The sequence below is a fragment of the Pagrus major genome, chromosome 22 (genome assembly GCF_040436345.1).
Source record: "Pagrus major chromosome 22, Pma_NU_1.0".
Classification (NCBI taxonomy): domain Eukaryota; kingdom Metazoa; phylum Chordata; class Actinopteri; order Spariformes; family Sparidae; genus Pagrus; species Pagrus major.
The window spans coordinates 14,047,903-14,064,807 of NC_133236.1; the positions used below are offsets into that span (position 1 = coordinate 14,047,903).

General features: G+C 40.6%; 2 long non-coding RNA genes across 2 annotated transcripts; both read right to left on the reverse strand.

Annotated features, from left to right (window-relative positions):
• Window positions 1-6,811: 6,811 nt before the first annotated feature.
• On the reverse strand, window positions 6,812-8,089 carry LOC141018234 (uncharacterized). Its single transcript, XR_012180705.1, has 4 exons — window positions 7,992-8,089; window positions 7,731-7,858; window positions 7,414-7,429; window positions 6,812-7,035 (listed from the first exon to the last, which is right to left on the reverse strand). It is a non-coding gene; the product is annotated as an uncharacterized lncRNA (long non-coding RNA).
• A 5,500-nt stretch (window positions 8,090-13,589) lies between these two features.
• On the reverse strand, window positions 13,590-14,884 carry LOC141018277 (uncharacterized). The gene is made up of 4 exons (XR_012180712.1): window positions 14,791-14,884; window positions 14,551-14,657; window positions 14,233-14,248; window positions 13,590-13,857 (listed from the first exon to the last, which is right to left on the reverse strand). It is a non-coding gene; the product is annotated as an uncharacterized lncRNA (long non-coding RNA).
• Window positions 14,885-16,905: the final 2,021 nt, after the last annotated feature.

Here is a 16,905-nt window from a genome sequence, read left to right on the forward strand (position 1 = left end):
TCTCCTCACATAACCGACACATAGACTGGAACACTAGTCAAGTAATATCTTGGGGAAAGGACTGTATGGGAAATTGTTTTCCCACCACCAAGGCTCTGACCCCCTCACTTGACGCTAATTATCCCGACCTCTCCAAGGTTCCCTCCTGTCACCACCAGCTAAAGGAGGTGTTCAATAAGGCCCGAGCCCTTTCCCTTCCTCCACATCGCTCTTATGACTGTGCTATTGAGCTCCTTCCAGGAGCTGCTCCGCCTAAGGGGAGGCTATACTCCCTGTCCGGACCAGAAACCTTGGCCATGAGGAGGTACATTGAGGAATCCCTCACCACTGGAATCATCCGTCCCTCCTCCTCACCTGCCGGAGCAGGGTTCTTCTTTGTTGACAAGAAGGATAAATCTCTACGGCCCTGCATTGATTACAGAGGACTTAATGACATCACCATTAAGAACAGGTACCCCCTCCCTTTGATCTCTTCTGCTTTTGAACTATTACAAGGAGCCAAGTGGTTCACCAAATTAGATCTCCGCAATGCCTATCATTTGGTCAGAATCAGGGAGGGGGATGAGTGGAAAACTGCTTTTAACACCCCCAGCGGCCATTATGAGTATCTGGTGATGCCTTTTGGCCTAACTAACTCACCAGCAGTTTTCCAGGCACTGGTTAATGATGTCCTTAGAGACTTTTTGAATGACTTCCTGATATCCTGATCTTCTCTCCCGACGAGCAGTCACATATCCAGCATGTCAGCCAGGTCCTACAGCGTCTCCTCCAGCACCAGCTCTATGTCAAGGCCGAGAGTGTGAATTTCACGTTGACTCATGTGTCCTTCCTCGGCCTCATGATCACCCAAGGAAAAGTGGCGATGGATCAGGAGAAGGTGAGGGCGGTGGCTGGATGGCCGATTCCCACCTCAAGGAAGGAGGTACAGTGATTTTTGGGCTTCGCTAATTTCTATAGGAAGTTTATCAGGAATTTTAGCTCTATTGCTGCACCTTTACATGCTCTAACCTCTCCTAAGACTCTTTTCCAGTGGACTAGCCATGCCGACACCGCCTACACTTCCCTCAAGAAAAGTTTCTCGTCTGCTCCCATACTCACTGTGCCAGATCCTGAACGCCAGTTTATTGTGGAGGTGGATGCCTCAGATGTGGGCATAGGGGCAGTCCTTTCCCAGAGGTCTGCAGCAGACGGTCGTCTGCACCCCTGTGCTTATCTCTCCAAAAAACTTTACCATGCAGAGAGAAATTACGATGTGGGAAACAGAGAACTGCTGGCGGTGAAGGTGGCGCTGGAGGAGTGGCGGCACTGGCTGGAGGGAGCACAGAGCCCTTTTCTTGTATGGACTGATCACAAGAACCTTGAGTACCTGAAGAAGGCCAAGAGACTTAATGCTCGTCAAGCAAGGTTGGCTCTTTTCCTTACCCGCTTTAATTTCACCCTGTCTTACCGTCCTGGCTCCAAGAACACAGAACCTGATGCTCTGTCTCGTCTGTATTCAGCTGAGAGTTGTGATCATTCTGACTCCATGATTCTCCCTCCGTCCTGTGTGGTGGGGGCTGTTTCCTGGGGAATAGAAGACCAGGTCTTACGAGCTAATGTTAATAATCCCCCACCAGTCTGCTGTCCGCCGAATCGTTTATTTGTCCCTGATCATCTTTGTTCACAGGTCATTCACTGGGCCCACGCTTCCCGACTCTCCTGCCACAACAAACCCTCTTTGTGACAAGACAAAGATTTTGATGGCCCGCCATGGAAGGGGACATCACGGACTACGTCACTGCCTGCCCTATGTGTGTGTAGGAACACGTGCCTGTGTTCCTTTCTCTCTGATGCTGAGGCCCTGTTTTTGTTATCACCTCTGTTTTTCTGGATGAAGCAATTCTACAGGAAGAGGGGCGCCATCTTATCGCCTGGCAGAGAGGACAGTGTTTTTCTTGGTTGTAAATACTTCGTATGAAGACACTTTTAATTAATTTACAACCCAAAGCCTGTGGATGAACTTTCTCTCCCTTTCAAGCACACAAATCCTCTTTCACAGGTCATGTTGAGGCCTCTGCCAGTTCACCAGGAGGGACGAACGAACTGGTCATCAGAAGGTGTCAATACAGAGTCTTTATATATGTAAATTAACTCACACATCAAATGGTTTTTTTCCTTTGTTTTAGAGTATCTCTCTCTACCTGTGTCTCTCTCCTCACCTCTAACTTCTAAAGCACACGTCAGAAGAGAAGACACTGGAAACCTTCTGATTTGTTCTATGCCCTCACTCCCAGGTCTGTGATTTATGACACGTCTGGATGCTATCTGTGGTCACATTCCACACAAATGGTCTCTGTGTTCCTCCAGATTTCAGACCATTTCTAATTAACCATTAAGTCAGGATCTCATTCTCTTAATTCCAACAGATTAAGGGTCAGTAAGAGAAGCTCATAAAACTGATCTTTCTCCCGTTTCTCTGTGATGAAATTTGGCTAAAATCAAATTTAATGTTTAATTGTGTCATGTGTTTGGTGGAACCACAGTGCCCTCCAGTGGTGAGTCCGGGTACAAAGGAATCAGACTGTTAAGATATCTATGTTTTAATACGTTTTCCTGATTAAAAGTCTGTAATATGTTTCTTCATTTACAGGTATTAGAACTATAAGAAATGCTTATATGTGGTCAGATTCTATCAGTTCTACTGAATCTTTAAGTGTTTTCATGTTTGATCCAGTGTTAATTTCTTTTAGTCGTTCAGCGAATTTAATCAGGTCATATTATTTCATTAAGTCCATTTATTTTGCCATGGTAAGGTCCTGAGAAAGGTGAAGCACGATCGCGAAACATTAAATCGGTTTAATTTAATTCAAGTTTCGTAAGTGTAGGCGATATGATACACAGTGAGAATCGTCAGCCCTCCCCTTAGGGACCGCCTGCCGATTTGGACTACAAATACCAAGAGACAACTGCTCACTCGCTCTCTTGCTGTAACCTCTTGCTGTAATCTCTTGTTGTAACTCTTTTTGTAACTCTCTTCTAAATTTTTCTTCACTTCTAAATCTTTACTTTTTGTATTTTTGCGACACTCTCTTAGGCAGAAATCTCCGCACAATTGACCACGTGCGATTTTTACCTCAATACCCTAATTTGAGGATGCACTGACTCTAAGTGCTTTCGTTTCGTTTTGTTAAGTATCAGTATTTTACTCAGTAGAAGTTAATTTGACTTAATTCGTCTTGTTTTGAGTAATAACTGAGGACTCGCCCGGCCAGCGTTATTCTCTAGTTATTTTCGTCAAGAAAGTTGAATTAGTTCGATCAAAAGTTCAGAGTCATCACTACATGCAAGAAGAAGACTTTTAATCCGACCACCAGCGTTGTGCAGTAATTGCCTGCATCAACAAACCGTGTGAACGGTTTGCAACGAACAGACATTTTGCCAAGCCGACCGGCCTGCCTTCAACGCTCACAAGCGGTGCCATTCCGCTGGGCAGCGGACCGGGACCTTCCTGCCGAGTACTGGACAGACGGCGTTCTCCCTCCGACACCGGGACGGGAGAAACCCACTGCAAGCCGCAGACGCTCTGCGACATCCCTCCGGCCAGCGGACCGGCACCTCAAGCCGAGGTCAAGCTATCAGCTCCGGAGAGGTCCAAAGTGGTGAACATCTCCCAGTCTTCAGGCAAAGTAGGCTAAACACCCACGCACACTGCTGGAGTCACACGCATGTTCTTGAGTTGGTGATGTCTCTTTTCTTTTGATTCATAGTACTCTTTAATTAATAAGAAATCCGGTTAGGGTCTCGTTAGTGTCAAAATTACTATAGTAATCTTTGAATGCTTCCCAGACTCGCGACTTTACCATCCGCTCATCTCCATCCATTCATTACCATGATCATTTAGTCTCTACATTTTATGTTATCAATATCGTTTGTTTGAATCATCCTTTCATTTATTCACCTTGATTTATTTAGTAAATAAACATATTTAACCGTACGTCGTTGTCTGTGCAGGTTTGTTTTAATGTGGAGAACCGATGGATATGTGTAGAATTCATTTCTTCATGTGTGAGATTGAATAAATTGTTCTGAAATTGATTAGAATTGATACAAGTTAACCTTGTTTAGTCGAATTTGATTAATTACCTCCGGATTATTCAAATAGATAAAACATTGGAGGTGGTGCCCCATTAACGAGTGTTTATTATTAGTGTATCTCCTACATGTGCACGGTGCAAAACCTCCTGTCGCCCCACTTCAGGCCTGCTTCGCCCTCTCCCCGTGCCAGGACGGCCCTGGTCGGACATTTCTTTGGACTTTGTCACCGGACTCCCACCTTCGGAAGGTAACACAACCATTCTCACAGTTGTAGATCGTTTCTCTAAAATGGTTCACTTTATTCCCCTGCCGAAGCTGCCCTCAGCCAAGGAGACGGCGGAGGTAATGCTGCAACATGTGTTTCATCTCCATGGTCTGCCTAAGGATATTGTCTCCAACCAGGGTCCCCAGTTTGTGGCACAGTTCTGGCAGACTTTTTGTTCGCTCCTGGGAGCCACGGCCAGCCTGTCCTCAGGTTATCACCCACAATCCAAAACAGTCAGACGCTCTCTACTGTGCCACTCGGACCAGTATAAGGTGGCGGCAGACAGGTGACACTCCAAGGGACCCAGTTATCAGGAGGGACAAAAAGTGTGGCTTTCTACAAAGAACCTGCCCCTCCGTGTGGAAGCCAGGAAGCTTGCCCCCAGGTTTGTGAGTCCATTTCCTATTTCAAAAGTTATTAACCCTGTTGCTGTGAGGCTTAGACTCCCCAGGACCATGAGGGTACACCCGACATTCCACATCAGCCAGGTGAAACCCTCCAGAGAAAGCACTCTGGTCCCTGCCTCCAGACCCCCGCCTCCCCCCCGGTTTGTGGACGGGGGCCCTGTCTTCACTGACATCTGGCTGTTCGCCAACGGGGACGTGGGTTCCAGTACATGGTTGACTGGGAGGACTACGGTCCGGAGGAGCACTCCTGGGTGCATGCTAGACGCATCATAGACCCTGACCTTATCCGAGAATTCCACCGTGAGCATTCAGGGGAGCCGAGGCCGCCAGGTGTCGGCCGTTGAGGGGGGGGTACTGTCATATCTCCCCAGCTAAGTGCTTCCCTCTTATTTTGTCAGTTTCTGTCTTGTGCTTTCTGTGTTTTATTTTGTTACTCACCCTGTTGTCTCTGTTCTAAGTCCGTCACTTCCTGCCCCTGTGTCCTTACCTCCTGTGTGATTACCTGTCCCCACCCTGATGTGTTTCACCTGTGTCTCATCGTCTCACCCCCTGTGTGCTTTAAGTAGTCTGCCTTCCCCAACTCCTGTACCAGTTCGTCTTAGCTTGTCTTGCGTTCCAGCCCTTTTCCTAGTGTTCCGAGTGTGTTTTGATAGCCCGACTTTTGCCTGTTTCTTCTGATGTACCGTACCCATTTTTGGAATAAAGTTTTTTTGTCTTCACTGAGGCCTGTGTCCTGCATTTTGGGTCCACCCTCTGCTCGGCCATGATAGCCTCACAAAATGTAACCATTAGAAGTTCTGTCCTATAACTGTTTATATGACTAAAAAGACAATGCATGATGTTTTTGCTAAGACAAGAAGTAATTTATTTGTTATATCAGCAAAATATCATCATTTTTGTAATGCACCTTTTTATTGAGCAGGAATGTTTTTAACATCAAGCAATTTTACATTTTTCTAAATCAATGGGAGCTGTTCCTGAGATCACAACACACATCTCAAGGGCTTCATGTTTACGCATCCAATTATTTCTTGCTTTGCAAAGCACAAAGATATAGCTGAATCAGTATTTTCAAAAAGAACACTGTTCACTCAAAAGAGCTGTCATTATGATGCTGAGACTGATCGTTGTCCACTCTAGGTGGGGGTCTTTCCACTCCTCTTTACCAAGTTACAGAAGAGAAAAACAAAACATTAGATCTGAAAAATTTAGTCAAATTAATAACAGAGAGGGTCAAAAATACAGCTTGATGCTTTTGTTAAAAGTCACAGTGACACTGACAACAGCCAGACAACAGCAGCCTGCCACACAACGCAAATACACATGACTGCATGACTTTAAAGCCACTGCATGTGTTTTAATGTTGCTTAACTGGACCTCCTTTCAAATCAGTGTGGACGTGTACAAACTGACTGACACCTCCCTCGTCCTCCTGTTAGGTTGGGACAACTTTCCCTGTGATCATTTTTATTAGCACTTTAAGTTCTGAGGACATCATAGAAGTCAACTTACACCTGACTGAAGGTCTTATCAACCACATCAATTAGAGACACCTGTGTGGATGGACAAAGAGTGTCATCTGTACTAGAGCTGCAGAGATTAGCTGGTAACTCACCACTGAGTTTTTTTGTCAAACTTCAAGCAAAATGTGATGATTGCAGCTTGTCAAATGAAGGAATTAGCTATTTTTTCCTCATTTTACATTTTAATACCTTGAATGTCTTTGTCTCTTTTGGAAACAGCCAACAGTACAAATGTCATTTACACAATGATCATCTTGTTTCTTATAAAATTGTTATTTTGACTGTTTTTCTGATGCTTTATAGACCAAATGATTCATCTATTGATGGAGGAAATGCCAGAAGACACAAGTACATTCAGAAACAGAAAGAAATAGGAAGAGTGTTCATTTAATAAAGTGATCCCACCAACACACATATTATTTAGATCTGCTTAATATAAACATTTACCTCTGGCTTAATGAAAAACAATGTTCTTGATCATGATCACCAATAAAATTACAAGCACACATTCACTTAAATAATACCACAAAACAGAGACGGTCTTTTGTAATGCAGCTTTATTCAGCAGGATAGTTTTCACTATCAAGCAATTTTACATTTTTCAACATCAGTTGGAGCTGTGACTAAAGTCACTACATCTCAAAGACTTCATGTTTACTCATCCAATTATTTCTTGCTTTGCAAGCACAAAGATATAGCACAGACTCAGTCTTGATCGTATCGCCTCAATTTGTCGTCGGCCACTTCATCTTGGGATCTTTCCACACTGTTTGCATACCAAGTTAGAGAAGGGGGAACAAAAGAGAGGAATCAGTTAGTTAAATTATCAACAGAGGTCGATCAACAGAATCTTAATTGACAAATATTCAATAATTGAATAATTTTGCAATAATTTTTCAAGCAAAATCTGACAGAAATTAACTGATTCCAGCTTCTGAAATGTGTCGACTTGCTTCTTTACCCTCTATTATATCATCGTGAATTTAAATGGGTTGGACAAAATAAGGTAATTGAAGACATCAATTTGGGATCTGGTTAATACTGATGCTTTCTATATTTGACAGGTTTGAGGAATTTCACAAAGACTTTTTATGTCTTTTATTCGTCTGTTTGAAATTAACAGAAAATATTCAGTAATACTTACCTTCTACGTCCGTTTCCTAAAGGGACAAAAAGATGAAAATGACATAAATAAACATTAGTATAATATTATCACATTTGAAAATCTTTGCATCGAGAACATTAATGATGCTCTCTTTACTAGTATAAGGTTTATTATCTGAGATGCCAGGACTAAATAAAAGATTTTAGCTAAACACAGAACTAAATGAAGTTGTATGTAGTCAGTTAGTACAGTCAAGTGTGATTTGTTGATCTCAGACTAAAGTAGCCTGCTGTTTGTGTAAATCAGAGGTCAATCTGTTAACATCAACTCAGTATGTAGGAACACTTGTGACTTGCCGCCTCCACTGCCACCACCGCAATTACTGCCAGCGCCACTACAACCTCCAGTTTGAGGACCACTCTCCCCGGGTTCAGCCATGAGGAGGACCAGCGTCAACACCAGAAAGATCATAACACATTTCATCCTGAGGAACAAATCACAATGGCCACATCCAGAATCATTCACTGCCTTCATTCACCAGTGTCAAAGCTCATCACATCTCATCTAAAAGACTTTGCATTTATTAAAGTAACATCAGGATTAAATTGACTTCTCACCTTTCCACAGCTTGTTTGTCAGAACCAAAAAAAAAACTGGTGTCACAGACAACAAAGTGAGCACTGTGAGATCTAGAGCTGATGTGGACGTCTTTGCTGAGCAGTCGTGAGTTACCCGTCTCTTTATAAGGATGGAGACGGAATAATCTTATCCAGTCATTCTGTATTTCTCAATGTGTTTTTCAAAGTCAAGTTCTGCACATGGATGACAAGATGTTGATCTAATCTCACTTTGTCATGACGGGACATTTCACTGTCCTCACAGTCACACAAAGTTACACAACACTACTTATCATCCCCCGACTCTATGGCCTCACAAAATGTGACCATTAGAAGTGCTGTCCTATAACTGTTTATATGACTAAAAAGACAATGCATGATGTTTTTGCTAAGACAAGAAGTCATTTATTTGTTATATCAGCAAAATATCATCATTTAAAACAACAGGCACAAAACAGAGACAGCTTTTTTGTAATGCACCTTTTTATTGAGCAGGAATGTTTTCAACATCAAGCAATTTTACATTTTTCTAAATCAATGGGAGCTGGTCCTGAGATCACATCACACATCTCAAGGGCTTCATGTTTACGCATCCAATTATTTCTTGCTTTGCAAAGCACAAAGATGTAGCTGAATCAATATTTTCAAAAAGAACGCTGTTCACTCAAAAGAGCCGTCATTATGATGCTGAGACTGATCGTTGTCCACTGTAGGTGGTGGTCTTTCCACTCTTCTTCACCAAGTTGGAGAAGAGAAAAACAAAACATTAGATTTGAAAAAAGTAGTCAAATTATCAACAGAGAGAGTCAAAAATACAGCTTGATGCTTTTGTTAAAAGTCACAGTTCAGTTCAGTTCAGTTCAGCTTTATTTATATCCCGAGGGAAATTGAATTTGCAGCAGGCATCAAAAACACAATAGACAGAAGACAGCACCAAAACATCAACATATCACTGGCCACAACATAGTGCAGTAGTACATAAAAACAGGTAGTACAAATAATAAAACATACTACTAATAATAAATTACTGTTAATAATAATGCATAATGCTCTCAGTGCATAGTAAAAATGTAAACAGTCCACACAATGCGTTAAAGTGCATAGTGCTGCAAGAATTAAAGAAAACACTTTAATACTTTAATACCAAAGTGCACATAAGTGCAGAGGCCTGAGAGTATAGGCAAGCCTAGCCCGGGAGATTAAGCCTGTTCTGGTCTTAGGCATCCTAAAACGGCGTCCAGATGGGAGGAGGTCAAACTCCTTATAAAGTGGGTGGTCAGGACAGTCGAGGATAAGTTTTGCCTTGGTCCATACTCGCTTGAGATATGTATCCTGAAGCTGGGCTTGCTGCACCCCAATCACCTTGCTTGCCACTTTGGTAAGCCTTGCTAGCCTGTTTTTGCTGGACAGGGTGAGGAATCCAAACCAAGCCACACAGCAATAAGTAAGAACAGACTCGATAAAACACTGGTAAAATAAGGTCATTAAAATTTGATCAGACTTTGAATGAATTTAGTTTTCTTAAGAAGAACAAGCGCTGCTGAACCTTTTTACATACTGCATCTATGTTTGCTTCAAAGCTCAGCTTATTGTCAATGACAGTCCCTAAGTATTTATATTCTGATACAATCTCAACCTCCTTGTCCTGAATGATTGTCCGAGGAGTACTGCTAGGTTGGGATTTTCGGAAATCAATAAGCATGTCTTTTGTTTTTAACACACTGATTAACAGGAAGAAGTCATTGCACCATGTTATAAAATCATCTACCACAGCACCATGCTCAGTTTCACTGTCCTTTAAAAGACTTATTATAACACAGTGACACTGACTAACAGCCAGACAACAGCAGCCTGCCACACAACGCAAATACACATGACTGCACGACTTTAAAGCCACTGCATGTGTTTTAATGTCGCTTAACTGGACCTCCTTTCAAATCAGTGTGGACATGTACAAACTGACTGACACCTCCCTCGTCCTCCTGTTAGGTTGGGACAACTTTCCCTGTGATCATTTTAATTAGCACTTTAAGTTCTGAGGACATCATAGAAGTCAACTTACACCTGATTGAAGGTCTTATCAACCACATCAATTAGAGACACCTGTGTGGATGGACAAAGAGTGTCATCTGTACTAGAGCTGCAGAGATTAGCTGGTTACTCACCACTGAGTTTTTTTGTCAAACGTCAAGCAAAATGTGATGATTGCAGCTTGTCAAATGAAGGAATTAGCTATTTTTTCCTCATTTTACATTTTAATACCTTGAATGTCTTTGTCTCTTTTGGAAACAGCCAACAGTACAAATGTCATTTACACAATGATCATCTTGTTTCTTATAAAATTGTTATTTTGACTGTTTTTCTGATGCTTTATAGACCAAATGATTCATCTATTGATGGAGGAAATGCCAGAATTGAATCATTTCCAAAGTGCTGCTTTACCAGAGACACAAGTACATTCAGAAACAGAAAGAAATAGGAAGAGTGTTCATTTAATAAACTGATCACACCAACACACATTATTTAGATCTGCCTAATATAAACATTTACAGCTGACTTAATGAAAAACAATGTTCTCGATCATCATCACCAATAAAATTACAAGCACATGTTCACTTAAATAAGACCACAAAACACAGTCTTTTGTAATGCAGCTTTATTCAGCAGGATAGTTTTCACTATCAAGCAATTTTACATTTTCAACACCAGTTGGAGCTGTGACTAAAGTCACTACATCTCAAAGGCTCCATGTTTACTCATCCAATTATTTCTTGCTTTGCAAAGCACAAAGATATAGCTCAAACTATATCTTCAAAATCAAGAACAGACTCAGTCTTGATAGTATTGCCTCAATTTATCGTCGGCCACTTCATCTTGGGATCTTCCCCATCTGTCTCCATACCAAGTTAGAGGAGGGGGAACAAAAGAGAGGAATCAGTTTGTTAAATTATCAACAGAGGTCGATCAACAGAATCTTAAATGACACATATTTTAATGATTGAATAATTGTGCAATAATTTTCAAACATAAATGACAGAAATTTACTGATTCCAGCTTCTGAAATGTGTCGACTTGCTTCTTTACCCTCTATTATATCATCGTGAATTTAAATGGGTTGGACAAAGTAAGGTAGTTGAAGACATCAACTTGGGATCTGGTTAATACTGATATTTGCTATGTTTGACAGGTTTGAAGCATCTCACAAAGTTTTTTTATTTCTTTTATTCGTCTGTTTGAAATCAACAAAAAATATGCAGCATTACTTACATTCTATCTGTGAGTACTGAAGGGGAAAAAAACAGAAAATGAGATAAGTAAACATTAGTATATTATTATCATATTTGAAAATCTTTGTATTTAGAACATTAATGATGCTCTCTTTACTTAGTTTTAGGTTTATTATCTGAGATGCCAGGACTAAATAAAAGATTTTAGCTAAACACAGAACTAAATGAAGTTGTATGTAGTAAGTTAGTACAGTCAAGTGTGATTTGTTGATCTCAGACTAAAGTAGCCTGCTGTTTGAGTAAATCAGAGGTCAATCTGTTATCATCAACACAGTATGTATGTACAATTGTGACTTAAGTGTTCTTGGGCGTAATATTGGACCTCTAGGGTTCTTGGGCCGGGTACGAAAATAACGACAATAATGTAATGTAATGACAATGCATGATGTTTCCTAAGTAAGGAAGTAATTTATCCGTTTCATCAGCAACTGAAGAACAAACAAGGTATTTCAGAACTGAGAGGTAAAAAGGTCAACTTCCTCTTGTCATGGCCAAGAAAGCTGGTGGTGTTTAGTTGTCTTGTGTCTATGTTGTCTTATGGTTTCCTGTTTTATTTTGAAATTCTACTCTCCTCTCGTTTCAGGTAACTTGCCCCTGCCCCTTGTGTTTTTCCCGCCAGTCTGATTGTCTTCTCTGCCCTGATTGTTTCCACCTGTTCCCCATTACCCTGTGTATATATGGTCTGCGTCTCCCTTTGTCTGTTGCCAGTTCGTCTTGTCTTGTGTGCCAGTGAACCAGCTCCGTGCCGTCATCTCATCAAGAATTGTCAGCGTTTGTTCCATGCCTGTCTTGTCAGGTTTTGTACTTTTATTTGATACTTTTTCAAGCCCTTGGTTTTGTTAGTAGGTTTTCCCTCTTGTGAGTGTTTTTTTGTTTATTAGCTGTTGTAGTGATTTTTTTCCTCCTTGTGAGTGATTTTCTGTTGCACTTTTATAATAAAAGATTTGTTTATTTTCTACTTTGCCTCCTGAGTCGTGCATTTGGGTTCAAGTCCTAGTTCAGTTGTGACACCTCTTTGTAGAATTAAAAGAAATATGCAGAATATAAGTTTATTGCTAAGTCTTGTAACATAACAGTACATTCTGAAATGAAATGTAAACTAGAGACCATCTTGTGATGGCAGGCCCGTAAATATGATCACCTTCGGACCCATGACTACTCAGTAGTGATATGGCTGGCTACTGCTACGTACTCCTCAGCACCTTCAAAGAGAAACAGTACCACACAGTAACTTGTCCACAACACCCAAATATCATACAGTAAGGCAGGGACCGTCACAGCACTCATGGCTTGGACCACATCCATCTTTGAACTCGACCTTCATTTTGTTCTCATCTACACACCTGAGAAGTTTCATGTCTGCATCTAACACATTTGTGATGCTATTGTGTTGGCAAAGTCTGCCCACGGACGGACAGACAAACAAGACAGACAGACATATTGAAAATAATAACAGTTGTACTCGAGCAGATGGGGATGACTGGAACTGGGTTACACTGACATGCAACTTAAAATGTGAAACAGTTAATCACCAACAATGACTTTTGCTGTTTTCTATTTCATAAATTCCACAACCTCACACTATTATAAAGTGGCCAGTTGTGTCATCTAATGTAATGGTAGCACTGCAGCAACAGCTAAAAGATTTAAAGGTCCTATTTGTAAGAAAAGTAGATTTTTGAGTCTCATTCCCAACTCGTCAAGTACTGACACTTTGGGATGTAGGTCGGGTTGACTACCATCCCAAAGTGTCAGTATTTGACGAGTTGGGATTAAGACTCAAAAAATTACTTTTCTTACAATGGGATTTTTAAAGACAATGATGAAAATAAATGCTTACTGCTAAAGTTCCTCCCAACATTTGATAGATCCACCTTCTCAATTGTGGGTATTAGCTGATTTTTTAAACTCATTTTACAAAATAGTACCTTGAATGTCTTTGTTTATTTTGGAAACAGCCAACAGTACGAATGTCATTTACACAATGCTCATCTTGGCTCTTATGAAATTGTTATTTTGACTGTTTTTCTGATGCTTTATAGCCCAAATGATTCATCTATTGATGGAGGAAATGCCAGAATTGAATCATTTCCAGTGCTGCTTTACCTGAGACACAAGTACATTCAGAAACAGAAAGAAATAGGAAGAATGCTCATTTAATAAACTGATCACACCAACACACACATTATTTAGATCTACTTAATAAAAACATTTACCTCTGACTCAATGAAAAACAATGTTCTTGATCATCATTACCAATAAAAATACAAGCACATGTTCCCTTAAATAACACCACAAAACAGAGATGGTCTTTTGTAATGCAGCTTTATTCAGCAGGATAGTTTTCACTATCAAGCAATTTTACATTTTTCAACATCAGTTGGAGCTGTGACTAAAGTCACTACATCTCAAGGGCTTCATGTTTATTCATCCAATTATTTCTTGCTTTGCAAAGCACAAAGATATAGCTCAAACTATGTCTTCAAAATCAAGAACAGACTCAGTCTTGATAGTATCGCCTCAATTTATCGTCATCCACTTCATCTTGGGTTTTTCCAATTTTACCTCTGCATCCGAATCTATACCAAGTTAGAGAAGGGGGGCGGGGGGAAATAGAGAGAAATAAGTCAAATTATCAACAGAGGTCATTCAACTGAATCTTAATTGAGGAATATACTAATAATTGAATATTTTTACAATAAATTTTCAAGCAAAATCTGACAGAAATTCACTGATTCCAGCTTCTGAAATGTGTCGACTTGCTTCTTTACCCTCTATTATATCATCATGAATTTAAATGGGTTGGACAAAATAAGGTAATTGAAGACATCAACTTGGGATCTGGTTAATACTGATGCTTGCTATGTTTGACAGGTTTGAGGCATTTCACAAAGTCTTTTTATGTCTTTTATTTGTCTGTTTGAAATCAACAGAAGATATTCAGCATTACTTACCTTACACCTCCAAGTACTAAAGGGACAAAAAGATGAAAATGACATAAATAAACATTAGTATAATATTATCACATTTGAAAATCTTTACATTTAGAACATTAATGATGCTCTCTTTACTTAGTTTTAGGTTTATTATCTGAGATGCCAGGACTACATAAAAGATTTTAGCTAAACACAGAACTAAATGAAGTTGTATGTAGTCAGTTAGTACAGTCAAGTGTGATTTGTTGATCTCAGACTAAAGTAGCCTGCTGTTTGTGTAAATCAGAGGTCAATGTGTTAACATCAACTCAGTATGTATGAACACTTGTGACTTACCACACGGGGGACGTCTGGGGACAGGGCGACGTCGAGACTGACTCTCCCCGGGTTCAGCCATGAGGACGACCAGCGTCAACACCACAAAGATCATAACACACTTCATCCTGAGGAACAAATCACAATGGCCACATCCAGAATCATTCACTGCCTTCATTCACCAGTGTCAAAGCTCATCACATCTCATCTAAAAGACTTTGCATTTATTAAAGTAACATCAGGATTAAATTGACTTCTCACCTTTCCACAGCTTGTTTGTCAGAACCAAAAAAAAACTGGTGTCACAGACAGCAAAGTGAGCACTGTGAGATCTAGAGGTGATGTGTATGTTTCTGCCGAGCAGTCGTGAGTTACCCGTCTCTTTATAAGGATGGAGATGGAATAATCTTATCCAGTCATTCTGTATTTCTCAATGTGTTTTTCAATGTCAAGTTCTGCACATGGATGACAAGATGTTGATCTAATCTCACTTTGTCATGACGGGACATTTCACTGTTCTCACGGTCACACAAAGTTACACAACACTACTTATCATTCCCCGGCTCTATGGCCTCACAAAATGTGACCATTAGAAGTTCTGTCCTATAACTGTATATATAATTAAAAAGACAATGCATGATGTTTTTGCTGAGACAAGAAGTAATTTATTTGTTATTTCAGCAAAATATCATCATTTAAAACAACAGGCACAAAACAGAGACAGCCTTTTTGTAATGCACCTTTTTATTGAGCAGGAATGTTTTCAACATCATTATTTCTTGCTTTGCAAAGCACAAAGATGTAGCTGAATCAATATTTTCAAAAAGAACACTGTTCACTCAAAAGAGCCATTATTATGAAGCTGAGACTGATCGTTGTCCACTGTAGGTGGGGGTCTTTCCACTCTTCTTTACCAAGTTGGAGAAGAGAAAAACAAAACATTCAATTTGAAAAACTTACAGACGGAGAGAGTCAAAAATAGAGCTTGATGCTTTTGTTAAAAGTCACAGTGACACTGACTAACAGTCAGACAACAGCAGCCTGCCACACAACGCAAATACACATGACTGCACGACTTTAAAGCCACTGCATGTGTTTTAATGTTGCTTAACTGGACCTCCTTTCAAACCAGTGTGGATGTGTACAAAATGACTGACACCTCCCTCGTCCTCCTGTTAGCTTGGGACAACTTTCCTTGTGATCATTTTTATTAGCACTTTAAGTTCTGAGGACATCATAGAAGTCAACTTACACCTGACTGAAGGTCTTAGCAACCACATCAATTAGAGACACCTGTGTGGATGGACAAAGAGTGTCATCTGTACTAGAGCTGCAGAGATTAGCTGGTTATGTCACAATCTCATTTTGTGGGGGATTATTTGTGTTTTGGTGCTTGGTGCTGTTTTCTGTTTTGCATGCAGAGGTGCACTGTGGCTGGGCGGAGTTTGCTGTCCCTGGAGTAGGGTTGCCAACTTTGTCACAATGAAATAAGGGACAAAAGGTAGCCTGCAGCAGCAATGCGAGTATGGTTTTGTGTGAATATACAGTGTATTGTTTTAAGGCATTTGTCATAATGATAGCAGTTTTGCAGAGGAATAAAATAGCAGAGACTCAGAACGTGCACCCTCTGTGTACACAAACAGTGGTGGGGAATAAATGCTTCACATTCTTATTCACTCAAACTATATATAAGTTGGAAAACAAAACATTTAAAAAAAAATAGAGGAAAAGAGGGGCTTACCTCTGCTCACCAACTCTACTTTTTCTATGGATATTTTTGGCTGCTCTTGACCGATTCAAGCAGTCTTTTGTCCTTTTGTGCAGCCAGAGAAAAGTCCTTACATGACAAGTCAGAGTTCACAGATATTTGAAGTTCATTTTTGATCAGCTCTGTGCTGCATCTGTTTCTTGAGTCTGACCATTTAATGGTCATCAGAGAGAAATTTCTCTCTACAAAGGCATTTGAGCTTGGCACACTGAGGACAAATGAGACAATCCTGAACATGTTGATCAAGTTGGCTTTCTCTAGGTTTTGGAAAACTGCAACCCACTTCTCACTGGTGGATTTTGTGGTATCCTGTGTGGCTTTCTTTATTTCCTCCCTGCTAGCACAAAACTCTTCATAGAGTTGGTCCATACTCACCGTCTCTGTCATTTCGAGGGCAACCACCACCTGCTCCAGGTCAGTGAAGGAGATCTCCTTGTGTAGGCCGATCGGTTTAAGTTTCATCATCACATTTTCTGATGAGAAATCAAACCATTTGTCAATGTATGCAATGACAGAGTCATAGAACGTCAGAAAGTCCTTTTATTGAGTTATTATAACTGAGGTTCAGGAACTGGACCATGCCGCCCCTTCTCGCTGATCTGCCACCC